Source organism: Peromyscus maniculatus, chromosome 3, assembly GCF_049852395.1.
Source record: "Peromyscus maniculatus bairdii isolate BWxNUB_F1_BW_parent chromosome 3, HU_Pman_BW_mat_3.1, whole genome shotgun sequence".
Taxonomy (NCBI): Eukaryota; Metazoa; Chordata; class Mammalia; order Rodentia; family Cricetidae; genus Peromyscus; species Peromyscus maniculatus.
In genome coordinates, this window is record NC_134854.1 from 6,722,589 (window position 1) to 6,738,140 (window position 15,552).

The following is a 15,552-nucleotide window of genomic DNA, read 5'->3' on the forward strand; positions in this document are numbered from 1 at the left end:
AGTTTATCTGTTTTCCTAGACAAGAAGAAAGAAATTAATGTAGAAAAAATTATAATCATACAGCATTAATTCTGCAGTTACCAGCTAAATGTCAGATCATTTACATTTCTTATGCATCTGAATTTTTGTTCAGTTTTAACTAATGCCATTTCTTTATTTACATGTAACATATGAACATAATTAAAATATAAACTCTTTAAAATCTTGATCATGGGGTGACATAAGTGTCAATGGAAAGCATTCATTATTTTCCACAGCACACTATAAAGAGGTGGGGTGGCCATGCTATCCTGTTCTTCCCCTCTAAAGAGTTCAGAGAGTAGAGTAATGGATCAATGGTAAATACAAGAGGAATGGTTTTATGGATTGTGAAATTGAGGTCCAACAGTGTCAAGACAGAAGGTCGGAGAACAAATCAATGGATCAGAAAGGACAGGAACTTGGACATTTCTCTTTCTTTCACTATTATCCAATGAAAATGTGTTGAAAAGTGATGTTAAATGGAGACAGTTGTCTGCTGAGTTAACATTTTGTGGATCGAATGCACACACACACACACACACACACACACACACACACACACACACTTTAAACTTGGAAGTTTCTCCTGGTTATATATTCTCATGTAACTGCTACTTAATAGTTTTCCACTTTGCTCAGTTTCTACACTATCAATAGAGAAAAAAGCAATCTATATGAAGGGAGATGATATATTAAAGTTATGTACCTGATGTATATTATCTATAATATATGAAAAACTAATATTTTTCAAAAATTAGCAAAGAGTTTAATAGAACTTCTTCTAAAGATATGTAAATGTTCAATAAAACTAGGAAAGGACTTTGGTATCATAAATAAACACAAATTGACACAACAATGAAATGTTACTTCACATTCATCAGTATGACCACAAATTAGAAATAAAAAATATAAAATGTTGGTCAGATATGCAGAAATATCATCTTAAACTCATTTTATATGCTATTAGAAGATTTTTGAAATGCCCATTTATCTCAGTTTTATATACAGCCATCTTTTTCCTTTTAGTTTTGAGACAAGGATTGACTATATTTAATAGGCATGTATTTAGTGAAATGTGAACTCACTCTATATCCAAGACCAGTCTTTAATTTGTGTAATTTAGGCTCTTGAGGAATTGGTTTTATAGGTATAATCCACCAAGTCCAGATAACTGTTAAACACAACACTGCAAAATTAAGGGAAGTATCTCAAACTCCAAGTCTTCTTGCAGCTGTATTTATTCTTCTGAATAATGTATTACACCTCTTTGCCTAGATGTTTTTGGAGATGACCCAGAAAAAGATAAGATTTTCTACTTACTTTCCAGTTAAACCTACAATGATAACAATGACTAGATGCTATTAAGTAGCAATAAAAGTTCCATTAAACTTCCCAGCAAACATTTTGAGTACTTCAGAATGTAGTGGTACATGTTTTTAATTCCAGCAGTCAGGAAGCAGAGGCATGCACATTTATTAAGAGCTGGAGGGTAGCTTGGTCTCCATAGTTAGTTCCAAGCCAATTAAGACTATATAGTGAGACCATGTCTCAAATTTTAATAAAAAATCTAAGTCATAGAAAGGAGTAGACAAATTGTTTCTAATATTTATTTTTCAACATTGTAGAGGGAATATGATGAGGAGAAAAAAGGACAAGTTATACTAAACAATCTCAACTTATGATGGTTTAAAACATACTAGAATCAAATGGAATTAAACTGGCCTACATCTACAAATAAGACACTAGATCCAGAGAATAAGAAAAAAATACAGAAGGTTTTTAACTTAGTTATAACAGCTGTTGTCTCTTAAGTTATTAAGGAAATGATGTTATTTGCAAAGTTTTTATTATAGCATAAGACATTAGTATCAAGGCATGAAAAATCTTCACTATCCAGCTCCTGAAGAATATTTAGAGGCATTTTACTCTAAGTAGGCTGATTTGGAAGGAGAGTTAATCAGATTTGTGGCCTTGATCTGCATAAGACAGTGGATGAACCAAAATTGCATGAGTTGGCTGGGGCTTATGCAGGGACGCTTGGCTCAGTCTGGGAAGAGGGGACTGGACCTGCCTGGACTGAGTCTACCAGGTTGATCTCAGTCCTCGGGGGAGGCTTTGCCTTGGAGGAGGTGGAAATGGGGGGTGGACTGGGGGGAAGGGGAGGGGAGCAGGAGGGGGGAGAACAAGGGAATCCATGGCTGATATGTAGAACTGAATGGTATTGTAAAATAAAATAAAAGGAAAAAATCCCAAAGGCAACACACACACACACACACACACACACACACACACACACACACACACACACACACAAATAGCTAATTAATACTCCATTGTGTAAATGTATCACATTTTCTTTGTCCATGCTTCAGTTGAGGGCCAGCTGGGTTGTTTCCAGTTTCTGGCTATTATGAATAACGCAGCTATGAACACACACACACACACACACACACACACACACACACACACACACACTGTGTTCAGGATCTTCTGAGTGATGTAAGTGCTTGTTCCCTCACTGGTAATGAGGACTAGTGAAATTCAGTTTCTTAGGAGAGTATGGTTGCTTTTATTTATGCTGTCTATGTATGACCCTGTAAGGATAGGTGTAATGGGTGGCTGTTCCAGCTTTGATCTGTAAGTACTACTCCTAGTGAGGCTTCTGGTAACTGCCACACCTACCTCTGACTTGCCCCGGGGGTGTGTCCAAGATGGGAGCCCTTAAGACCTGAGATCTAGATGTGCCAACTCTCTCAGTTCCTGCTGATCCTGGATGCTGGAAGACAGACTGAGTCAGAGTTCTCCAGAGAGCCCTGCTGGACTGCACCTCACCTTTCCAGGATCCTGTAACCAACCCCTTTACTGGTTGTAAGTTACCCTAAAATAAACCTCCTTTTTAACTACTTGGCGTTGCCTTAATAAATCCCCTCAATAGGTAGGTTTTGTGTTGTATGGCATAGGTCAATGAGCATGATTGTGTGCTCTGTAGTTAAACAAGAACTGAAATATTCTGTAGCCACTATTATAGACTCAGAGGAGGGAGATCATCAGTGAAGATAGAGCTAGACAACCATGCTTATTATAGTTGGCTAAATTCACTCAGATCAGAAAATTCAACATGTCATTTTTTAATGTATGAGGAATCAGATCAGTACTCTCTGGCAAACCTGTCTTTAAAAAAAACACTGAAGTTTATACTAAGAAGTAAATATAGGAAGAGGGAAGAAGGGAGGCAGGGAGATAGATAGATAGATAGATAGATAGAGAGCATGAAAGTGAAAGAGAGGAAGAAAGAGAGAAAGAATGAATTAAGAAGAAGAAAAAAAGCGATTCCCAAAGGTGTTATGGAAGGATTGCTAATATATATATTAGTTTCTGTATTTAAAATACATGTGATAGCATATTATTTAGAGATACAGAACTAGAGAACTAGTTGTATTGCATATAAAGGGCAATGAAAGTTGTTAACAGTGGGAAGTAAGACTAAAGACAGAAATTGTTGTATATATATGTGCGTGTGTACATTGCATATACACATGTGTGCACGTACACTGCATATACACACATATATAAACATTGTAATATCTGAAAATGTGTACTTTACACAGGCATGGTAGAATATACTTACAATTCTAGTACTTAGGAGTAGAGGCATGAGGACCACGAATTCAAGGTCATGTTCAGCTACATAGTAAGTTTAAGACCAGCCTTGTCTCTATGAAACACACACTCTCAAATAACAAAATAGTAGAACAACTTGAAAATAAAATAATTTACAAACCTCATTATGCACTTATTTAATGCTTATTTTTAGATAGTTATTCAATTCCTATAATAACCCCATTATTAGTCTCTATAGTTCAGTAAAATGTATCTTCTCACACAGACTTTCCAATAGCCTTTAGAATTCCGAGGAGGAATTCTTGCCTTATGGTTACATATGCATAACTGATGTAAGTAGGAGTTTAGTGATTTATTATGTACATTAAGGTTTTGGTTACTAGTTTACAATACCTTTCTTAAAGATTTGTATTTTTGCAAATGTATATATACAATTTTTAATTCTGCTGTGAGAATTCTTGAACCTTATATGCCAAAATGCATGTTAAAAATCTTATCCACTTTGTAATTCTTATTTAAATTGTCAAAGGCATGAGGACTCTTGAGTGGATCTAATCAAGTTTAATGAATTCGTAAGTAGAGTTTACATCAGTTTTCAAAGCTGACAACTTAATAATTTTTTAAACAATGAATTGGAGGAAAAGTGTGTTTTTTAGCAAGTTACAAAACAAAAGAAAATGAGCTGTCCCCATAGAGCTTTGCAAGTGTACAAGGATGAATGTCTGTTGTCCTGTGCTGTTAGCATCAAGGCTGCTCTGGGAACCTGCCAGGATTGATCTCTACTGTGCTCAGCAGCTCCTGGGACTCAGTTCCAAGGATTCAGAGGAGCTAAGGGAACAAGTGACCTTAACAATAGGTTAATTCAGATCCTTGGATCACACATACATTTGTGTCACAGTTCTTTTATTCAGGCTTGGTAAAAGTAGACATTGTGGGGCAGAGCTGATAGACACTGCATAAATTCAATGTATGAGCTGAGGAGAACATTTGACTTCTTCACAGATTAACTGAAGTAAGAAAAAACATAGAGCCCAGATTTAGTTAAGCATCTTTCCCTGTGTTGTGAGTTTTGTTTCCTTTCACCCAGTAAGAAAACAGCATTACCAGCCACAGATGGGAGTTCTATGAAAGGAACACTGTTTAAACAGAAGACTTTCCTGAAATACAAACGAGAAACCTAATGGCAGTAGTATTAACACTAACAACATGGGAAATTTCTTGTATCTTCGTCCAGTCCAAAGATCATTTTCATTTTTTCTGAAAATCTGCCATTTCTATCCTAATTAGATCAATTCCAAATCAGGTCATTGTTCAGTCTAGGTAGAAATAATATCAAAACCACCAGTAATTCAGTTATTGAAATTATTTAGAGTTCAGGTATTAATATGCATATTAATATTCAAATATTGACTTATATTTGAATATCTTTAGTTTTCCAGTTTTTATTGTAACTGAATTTGGGGCTTGCTAGGGACATAACCCCTACAGTGCATGCAGAATTTATGGTAATAACTTCTGTCATTACTGAGAAGGACCAATTGGAGTTATCTTTTCTCAGATTTTACATCCCCTCCTTACTTTGCCTCTACTTTGACAGGTGTCCTGACAGGTGCCAGCAGGTGCTACTGAAGTGATGAAGTTCAGTTGTTCAGCCATTTCCTCGCATTTGTATGCTATGCATGTACATGAGGAGAAAGCCAGTGATATAAGGTGCTTATTTGTTTTCAATATTTTAGAAAAAATTATTAAATCTTCTGCCAATGAGCTATATCTACTCAGAATTTTGAGGAAAAATTCTGTCAACATTTTAGAAACTCATTTGTCCAACAGATATGTTTTTGTTTTTTTATTAACATTTTTCCTTTATTTTACATACCAACCATAGTTCCCCCTCCCTCTTCTCCTCCGGTCCCCCCCCCATACACACTCTCATCTATCTCCCACCCCCATCCACCCACTCCTCCTCCCTCTCCATTCAGAAAGGTGCAGGCCTCTGATGGACTTGAACACACATGGCACATCAAGGTGAGGTAGGACAGAGCTACTCTCCCTGTATAAAGAGTGGGCAATATAATCCAGCATAGGGAACAGGTTCCCAAAAGCCAGCCAAGCATCAGAGACAGGTCCTGATCTCACTGCTAGGAGCCTTACAGACAGACCAAGCTACACAACCTTCACACACATGCAGAGGGCCTAGCTCAGTCCCATGCAGGCCCCCCAACTGTTGGTCCAGAGTCCATGTGCTCCCACGAGTTCAGGTCAACTGTCTCTGGGTTCCTCCATCATGATCTTGACCCACCCTGGCTCATAAATCTGTCCTCTCTTTCTTCAGGAGGAGTCACACAGCTTGGCCCAGTGCTTGGCTGTGGATCTCTGCATCTGCTTCCATCAGTTACTGAATAAAGGCTCTGTAATGACAATTAGGTTAGTCACCAGTCTGATTACCCTCTTCACTACTGTGCACAGCAGATATGTAAGCACTAAGGTTAGGTTGAATTTGGGTTTAGCTATACATTAGTCAAGAATGTAGTTAAAAGAAAAAACAAAACAAAAACAAACAAAAAAGGCCAAAATCAAACAATTTAATTACATCAGAACATTTTGACTGGGAATTAATGATTTTAATTTTGATTTTTATGTAAATACAAAATTATAAAACAGTCTCAAAATTATTAAATAGCATTTACTTCTAATAACAGTGTGACAAATAAATAGTAGTTTTTGTTAACTGATCCTAGTATTACGTTCTTCAAGGAGTTTGGAGAGTCTTCCTAGAAAATACTGCGAATGTGGTGGCACACAGAGTTGGGTGGCAACATCCCTTCCTTTTCCTCTTCTGAGAGTATGGTGTTTGTGGCAATCCTTGGAACTTTTTGTTTAATCACTAGATCTGTTGCGTCTGCTTTCTTTCCTCAGTTTGTGCCTTCACGTGATATTCATGTCAGGATTCCAGAAGTAATATATAGAGTCAACCACTTTCCAGTATGACCTGATCTTCACAAACTCTATCTTCAAGATCACCCTCTGAATCATAGCAATATTGCTATAACATTGTATGGGAATCTATTCAATCCACTGTCATTTTTTATGGCTTTAAGATTTGTAATCTTACATTTCATTTGCTAAAGATTATCACAGAAAGGTTTTAGTTTGGTAAAAATTACTATTTTTTAATGGTAGTACTCTGGAATCAGATAGACTTGTTCAAATAATGGCCACAATTTTGCCATTGCAGAATTAATGATCCACTGTCCTTTATAATGTCTGGCTAACAACTATCTCAGATAATTTAAAGGAACTTACATATTTAAATGAAAGAAATGACAAGTCTGTGTCTTTGCCTCCCTTATTTTCTGGACTTAAAAGACAGAGAGATTATAACTCTGTAGTGTGACTTCAGATCATTTATTGAAATAAGTCCAACATTGTTCTTTTTAGCTCAGTACTACTTGAGTTATCCAGCATCCTTTTGATTACATAAGAATTTTATGATTATTTTTCTCTACACCTGTGATGAATTTCACAAGAATTTTGAAGAGCTTTGACCAGATATGAGTTTCTGCATTAGTCATCATCTACTATAAAAATAAGCCTCTGAAATGAAGACTGGCAGCTACATTAATCTATGGGTATAAAGACAAGTATGTAAAATATATGTTCAGTATTTAAAGTGTTGGAGCCAGTTTGAAATTTCTCAGCTTCAGAACGGCTATTTTGGCTGTATAGAAGTTCATTGAGATGTATAGACTTTGGGTCTGGTTAATTTCTGTATGGGATGTTTTTACTTACAAGTTATTTTTAAAATAAAATTTGTTTTCCAAGAGACAAGTATTTAAGGGACAATTTAATACTGTGTCCTTCAGCAGAAAAATAGTATTAGATTATCTCTGGTGGCTTATGACTTATCCAATTATGGTTCTTGGCCCAGTTTACAGGATAATGCATGAATTCCTTGTTTCAGAGCCAGACTTACATTTAAAAATAATATAAAATAAAGAGTTGGTTATGCCTATTGTAGCTGTAAGTTTTCTCGGGTCCTACCAGGCCCCACAGTCCTATGGGTGCTCATAAAATAATCATTCAGAGGCTTATATTAATTATCAATTGTATGGCCTATGGCATGCCTCATTCTAGTTAGCTCATAACTCAACCCATTTATATTAATCTATGTTTTGTCACATGGCCATAGCTTACTGGTACTTTCACATCTTGCTTCTCCTGGCAGTGCTGGAGTCTCCCTAGACTCTGCCTTTCTCTTTCCTGTCTCTCTCCTTTAACTTCCAACCTGCCTAAAGTTGTCTTGCCATAGGCCAAAGTAGCTTATTTATTAGCTAATAGGAACAACATATATTCACAGCATACAGAAAGACATTCCCCAGCATTTCTCTGTTTCTATCTAATCAAAAAGGAAGGTTTTAGCTTTAATATAGTAAAATGATATATAACAAACAGTTATCAAACAAGAATTAAAGTTATAATATCTAGTCTATCTGTACTTGGCAAAATTAAAGAAAATATTTTATCATCTATCCTATATTTGTGAATCTAAAGTTTCATATTTAATTTATCTTTTTTCATAACTATGGAAAATTATAATTATCTAGTCTTCAACTACATCAAAGACCTCAGAAGGATATAATATTACCGAAGTAAATAGGAAGTGCATTGCAAGCAAATTCCATAATTCTAGAAATGACAAAGAGAGCTGGCTCCCTGCACAATCATCCTAAGTTCCTCTGCAACATGGGGCCATCCATCTCCAGTCCATAGGTCTAGAGTTTCTCAGTTGTTTCTCCCTGTGTCTTGCAGAATGTCTGGCAGTCTCTTCTGAGAGAAGGAACCTGAAGGACCATCTCACCTTGTTTTAGCAAAATTTAGTGGTCATTTTTCCATTGGTCCTGCATGTCTAGTCAATACAACATTTTGTCAAGTAGTCCAAGCAAGAGCAGTTCTTTGCCCAGCAGGCCATTTTGTGCCAATAAGAAGATAAACTCCATATGGAGTGTCATCAATGCCCATCTTCCTCTCTGAAGTAAATCGGTCCTGACAGGAGCAGACCTGTCTCATCCAGAAAGTCTAAGTTTTAAAAAAATTTAAATGCCATATTCTGTAGTTCTTTGAAGTATTTTAAGATTAACTACCTAATTGAAATATATCTATGTATACCTAGAAAACTTAACATGACTATAAGTGTGATTATCATAGATGTCATTATTAATATATTTCTTTTTTGTTTGTTCATTTATTTATTTAATGTAGGCACTTGGTGCTATGAACTTGCCTTTTAGAACCAACATCATTACGTCCCATAAGTTGATGCCTTGTGCAGCCTTGGTTCAGTGGGAAGGGGCTTGGACCTGCCTAGGCTCAGTGTGCTGGGCTCTTCTGATTCCCCATGGGAGACCTTGATTTGGGGGATGTGGGGATATGGGGTGGCTTGGGAGGGAGGGCTGGCAGATAGAAGGAGGGAGGAGGTGGGATCCGTGGGTGGTATATAGAGTGAGTAATCTATGTTTCTTAATTATACATTACAATTTCAAATGAGCTGTACAAATATAATACCTTAAATAAAAGTAGAAATATAAACACAGTATAACAAAATTAACTTTAAATTTGTATCAATAAACTAAAATCCATAGCAATGTAAAATATTTTAAATAAGTTGTTGCTCTTTAAAGTAGATCTACCCTTTCAACCTATCGTATCTGTATCAGCCTATGACACTCTTGACACTATTGTGCCAGTGGGTATATCTTGGCAAGTGGAACAATATTGTAGCTCTCTTTATTCACAGCTAGGTAAGACTGTTAATTTTTCATCTCATAGCATTAATAGCACTTTCTAGTGTCCTAAAGCACAGCCAGTAAGAATGAAGCTTCCTAGTTAGTACCAGTTTTATTTCTTCATATCCTAAGACCCAGGTATACAATGTCTTCAGAAGTAGAGTCCTGTCATCTATTTCTGGAGGGTAGCTAAGAACAATGACAATATCCTACATATTTTTGAAGATCTATGGGATCCTACTGAGCAACAACTTGAAGAGAGGCAAGCAAAACTCGCCAGGCCTTTTGTTTTATAGTAGGGAGTCTAGGAGAGGCATTTTGCATACAGTGCAATTCTATTTAAACCCCCTTTGTATGTTATATATTTGAGCATATACACTTTTATATATTTAATGAAGCTTCTACAATATTAGGTTTTTATGTGGCTTTTTAAGACATCCTTAGTTTTAGGAATCCCTCCCTGTATCCCCTACATTGCTCTTCAATTCCCTACCCTACTTACCCCTTCCTGCTCCATTGTTTTCTGTTCCCACTTTATAAACCTATGTTCTACTATCATCCCTTCCTCAAAGACTGACTCTCCCTCATCCTCATCCCTTTCTAAGTTCTTACTTCTACTGGTACTCCAACTAAAAGAGATGTATCTAAAATTCAAAGCAAAAGTCCACACATGGGAGGGAAGAGACAATGTTTTTCTTTTTTGTTCTAGATTATCTCATTGAGAATGGTTATTTCATATCCGCTTATCTATCTGAAATTTTTATTATTTAATCTTTCTTTATAGATGAATAGAGTTCCATTGTGTAAATGTACCACATTTTTATTATCTATTCATTACCTGAAAGAAATCTAGGCAACTTATATTATCTGGCTATTGTGAATAAAGAATAAAAATGGATGAATTACATGAGCAAGTACCTCTGTAGTAGTATATAGGGTTCTTTGGGGATATGTCCAGGGGTCATGAAGCTAGGTCATGTGGTACACATATTTCTAACTTTCTATATGTGTATATGTCTGGGTGAGTATACAGATTGTGTGTGTGTGTGTGTGTGTGTGTGTGTGTGTGTGTGTGTGTGTGTGTGTACAGAGGTTGGAAAAGAGTTTAGATACTGTTTGGGCTGGAGTTACAGTTAGTTCTACATAGGTGCTTGAACCCTAACCCACATACTCTGCAAGAGCAGCAAGTGCTATTAAGTACCAAGTCATCTCTCCAATCCCCAATATTTCTATTTTGAGGATCTTTCCCTGTGATTTCCAACCTTAAATGGGACATCTATATAACACCCACCTCCCCCAAGGCTCAGAGATCAACACAGAGAAGAGAGAAGAGAAGAGAAGAGAAGAGAAGAGAAGAGAAGAGAAGAGAAGAGAAGAGAAGAGAAGAGAAGAGAAGAGAAGAGAAAAAAATATTGAGAGTCAGAGGTAGTAGAGGAATGCTTTTTTTTTTCTCCCAGACATGACAGAGCCTTTGCACACACAAACTCAAAGTCAATGTGACTTTATTCACAATATTTGCATAAGCTCAAACCAGTTTAAATTCTTAAATGGATGGGTTAAGGACTTATAAAGTCTCACCAAATAGCTGAGGAGATATTGTCAATTGATGGCTGCTGGGATACGGAGAGTCTTACTTCTTTAGGAATAGGTCCCCAAATAGGTTGCCAGTGTTTCAGTGGCTGGCCATACATTCATGCATGTGTAGGCATGACTAAATGAACCTGGAAGGTATAAAAAGATTACATGAAGATTTTTAGGAAATATAATAAGGCTATAGTAGTTATAGGGAAAAGAAGAGGTGGATCTTATATAAAATATTATGTTAATATATTAAATTACCAAACAGTAAGTAATAAAGAAAAATGAAAACAAAACATGAATTTTGTCTGGGGACTAGAGATTGCATTGAATCTACAGAATTCTGTAGACTCTATGGTCATTCTCACTACATTAATTCTGCTGTACCACGAGAACTGACAGATCTGTCCATCTTCTAGTATCTTCTCCAATTTCTTTCGTCAGTATTTTGAATTTTCACTGTACTTGAAAGTGAAGATCTTTCACTACCTTAATTAAGTTTATTCCTAGGTATCCTATTTTTTAATGCCTTGCGAGTGCGATTGTTTTTCCTGTTTTCTTTCTCACTATGTGTATTATTAGTATACAGAAAAGCTATGTGATATTTATCATATCTGGATTTTACTGCTACTTTGGTGTGTTTATCAGTTCTAAGAATTGTCTACTGTGGCCTTTAGGATCTCTTATCGGTAACATAATATTGTCCACAAACAGGGGTGATGTGACTTCTTTTCCTATCTATATCATATCCCCTTATTTCTTCTCTTTCTTTAGTGACCTAGCTAAAATATCAAGAACAATACTGGTTATGTGTGGAGAAAATGAGCATCCTTGTCCCAGTTATGATCCATGTATAAATGCTTTGTGTTTTCTTCCTTTTAATATAATGCTCACTAAAGCTTTGTTCTGTATAGACTTTATCATGCTGAAATATATTCCATTTCTAATTTCTTCAGGTCTTTTATCAGAAAAAGATACTATAGTTTACCAGAGGCTTATTCTGCATTTTTTTGAGAAGATTGATTCCTGTCCTTTACATGATATTGGCACAAAACAAACAAACAAACATGTAGACTAATGAACTACAATAAATAATTCAGAACTAAACCCACAGTTATAGTCTCCTCATTTTAGACAAAGCCAATGAGACAGAATGGGAAAAGGTAGTCTTCTTTTTTTAAATGCATGGGAAAGCTCAATAGCCACATACAGAATGAAGTAGATGCGTATCTTTCACTTTACATAAAACAAAATCAGTTTTAAAGGATTACAGAGCCCTTTTTTAAATTGTATCTATTTATTTGGGAGAGGCGTGCCATGTGAACTTTTGATGAGAAGACAACTTTGGAAAGTCTGTTCAGTCTTACTGTGTGGGTCCTGGTGATTGAACTCAAGTCTTTTTTTTTTTTTTTTTTTTTGGTTTTTTGAGACAGGGTTTCTCTGTGTAGCTTTGCACCTTTCCTGGGACTCACTTTGTAGACCAGGCTGGCCTCCAACTCACAGAGATCCACCTGACTCTGCTTCCCGAGTGCTGGGATTAAAGGCATGTGCCACCACTGCCCAGCTGAACTCAAGTCTTAAAGCTTGAGAGCATGTGCCCTTTGTCTGCTGAGCCATCTCTCTAGTCCCTTGAAGTCCACTTCTTAATTTGAAGTTAGATAATGTAGGTGTGGTGGTACTGCACACTTGCTATTCCAGTACTCAGGAGGCTGACACATAAGAATCATGAGCTGAAAGTTTTCCTCAGGTATGTAATGAACTTGAGGTGAGCTTGGGCTAAATGAAGCACAATCTCAGTGGAGAAAGAAGCACTCAGAGAAAGAAAGGGAAAGTGAAAGGGAAAAGTGAGAAAGGAAATAAAAAAGAGAAACTAGGGGTCAAGGTTAGATCTAGGAGGTCTTACCAGGAATTACAGGGACTGAATATGATCAACATTGTATGCATGCATGAAATTCTCAAAATCAGTAAAATGTGAGAGAAAAAATTAGGAAGAAAGAAAAGTGAGAAAGAAAGAAAGAAAGAAAGAAAGAAAGAAAGAAAGAAAGAAAGAAAGAAAGAAAGAAAGAAAGAAGGGGAGGAAGGAAGGAAGAAAGAAAGAAAACCTGTTGGTGAATTTAACTAACAATAGGGAATGGTCCTTCTGTCTTTCTCAGGCCAGGCTCTGAGATACCTAGAATAGCACCCAGCACACAGCAGATACTCAAGAAATGTGTTAAGGGACTGAATCCCAGAGGTCTAGATAAATCTCTGGAACGTACTCAGGCCTGTTGTCAGTGACCAGCATCACAGATCTTAACATAAGACAAACTGTGAGGCTCCAGAGGGGTGGTTCTCAACCTTCCTAATGCTGAGACCTGTTAACACAGTTCTTCATGCTCTGTTCCAACTATACTTGTTACTACTTCATAACTGTAAATTTGATACTGTTATGAATCATAATGGAAATATCTGTGTTTTCTGATGGTCTTAGATGACCCTGTGAAAGGCCATACAACCCCAAGGGGACCATAACCCAAAGGTTGAGAACCACTGCTCCAGAGGAAAAACATTTCAAGATGTAGGCAAAGAAAGGGCTTAATGTAAAGGATTCCAATGGTTCAGGAACTAATATAAAGAACTGACAAATGAGACTCCTTAAAATTAGAATTCTTCTGCATACCAAAAAAATAATCAAATGAGGAAATAATCTATCTACATAATTGGAGAAAATCATTGCTATCTATATATCAGACAGAAGATTAATATCTAAAATAAATAATGAGTTCAGAAAACTAAAGAACAAACAATAACCCAATCAGTAAATAGAATAATGAAATGAAAAGATAATCCTTAAAAAATGAAATACAGTTGGTCAATAAAAATATGAAATAGAAGTTAACATCCTCAGCAATCATGGATATGCAAATTAAACCTATGTTAAGACCCCCATCTCACCTCAGTCAGAGTGGCAGTCATTAGAGAAAGAAACTAATGCTGGAGAGAACATGGGCCAAAGGTTACTCTAATGCACTATTGATGGGAGTGCAAATTGGTCCAGTTAGTATGGAAATGAGTGTGGGAGTTCTTCAAAATATGAAAAGCAGAACTACCATATGACCCAGTTATACAACTACTGAAAATATATCTCCAAACTTTTAAGCTAACTTCTGCAGAGATACTTATGCATCTATGTTTATTGCTGCATTTTTTTTTACAATAGCCTAACAGAACAATTGTAGTCTGTCAACACAGGGAAGTATAAACTATTCTATCAATTTATCTATCAATCTATCATCTATTTATCTATCTCTCTATCATCTATTCATCATGTATGTATGTATGTATGTATGTATATATGTATGTATGTATGTATGTATGTATGTATCTATCTATCTATCTATCTATCTATCTATCTATCTATCTATCTATCATCTATCTATAAATCTGGCCAAAAAACCATAGTTTTGAGCTCATAGGCCACTATTATTCTGCTAAATGGACACAGATTCAAACTGTCTAGTTGTATGCTACTGTGGCTTTCGGACCTCATCAGATAAGTTTCATTGTGCAGTAGAGGCTAGTTAACAAAGAAACTCACAACTGGTCCAAATACAGATTATAGATATCTGTGGAGTGCTCAGCCACAAATAAGACGTCTGCATTGTACTGTGTCCTTAAGGCTCAGGGATCATTATTGAAGAGGGGATAGAAAGACTGTAAGAACCAGAGGTTGGGTGGATTGAAACAAAAGAGTGTCTTCTGGATATGGCAGGACCCCTGTACTCATGAACCTGTAGCTATTGTGGATGGAACGGAGTTTTCAGAAGATCAAGAAAGTCACCATTCTACCATGGTTTGGAAAGAGGTGCATGTAAATGTGGAGCAATGGAGCACTGATGGCTTCTAAGGTGATTTGGTTTTCTTTAAGGGTGTGGTTCCTGGTAGTGTATAGATAGCACAAATTGGATATGATAGATTATTAAATCTTAAAAGAAAGAAGATACTAAGATTGGATAAGATAGATCATAACATGCAACATCTTGAGTTCTTTGCAAGTACTTATGAGTGTGCATTTATATCATTCACACGCACGCACGCACACCACAGAAAGAGGAGAGAGAGAGAGAGGTTGGGAGGGAGAGGAGGAAATAGAGAGGGAGAGGGAGAAAGAGATTCACTCTGTGAATATATAAGTAGCTTATCTCCCATAAGAAAAATAAAATATAAGTAAACCCATTGTCTTCACAGCAGGAGATTAAGCCAAACAGAAAAATTTTGTTAACCTAAGCGATGGTCTCAACAAAAGTTGTCAGATTCTACTAAAACTCCCCATTGCAGACACATTGACATCACCATCCAAGAATGACTGGACATCAATAATGTAGTTAATGCTCATTTTTCATTTGTCTGCAATGGAGACAGTGTAATCTGAAGAGAGAATTTCAGGGAAACTGGTGATGACTCATCTTTGCTGTGGATCTTCTTGGAGTAATGATCTGCTTCATTCAACTTGACATTTATCCAGATTTTGGTTCAGTTGCTACAAAATATACCTTCTTTATTTATTTCT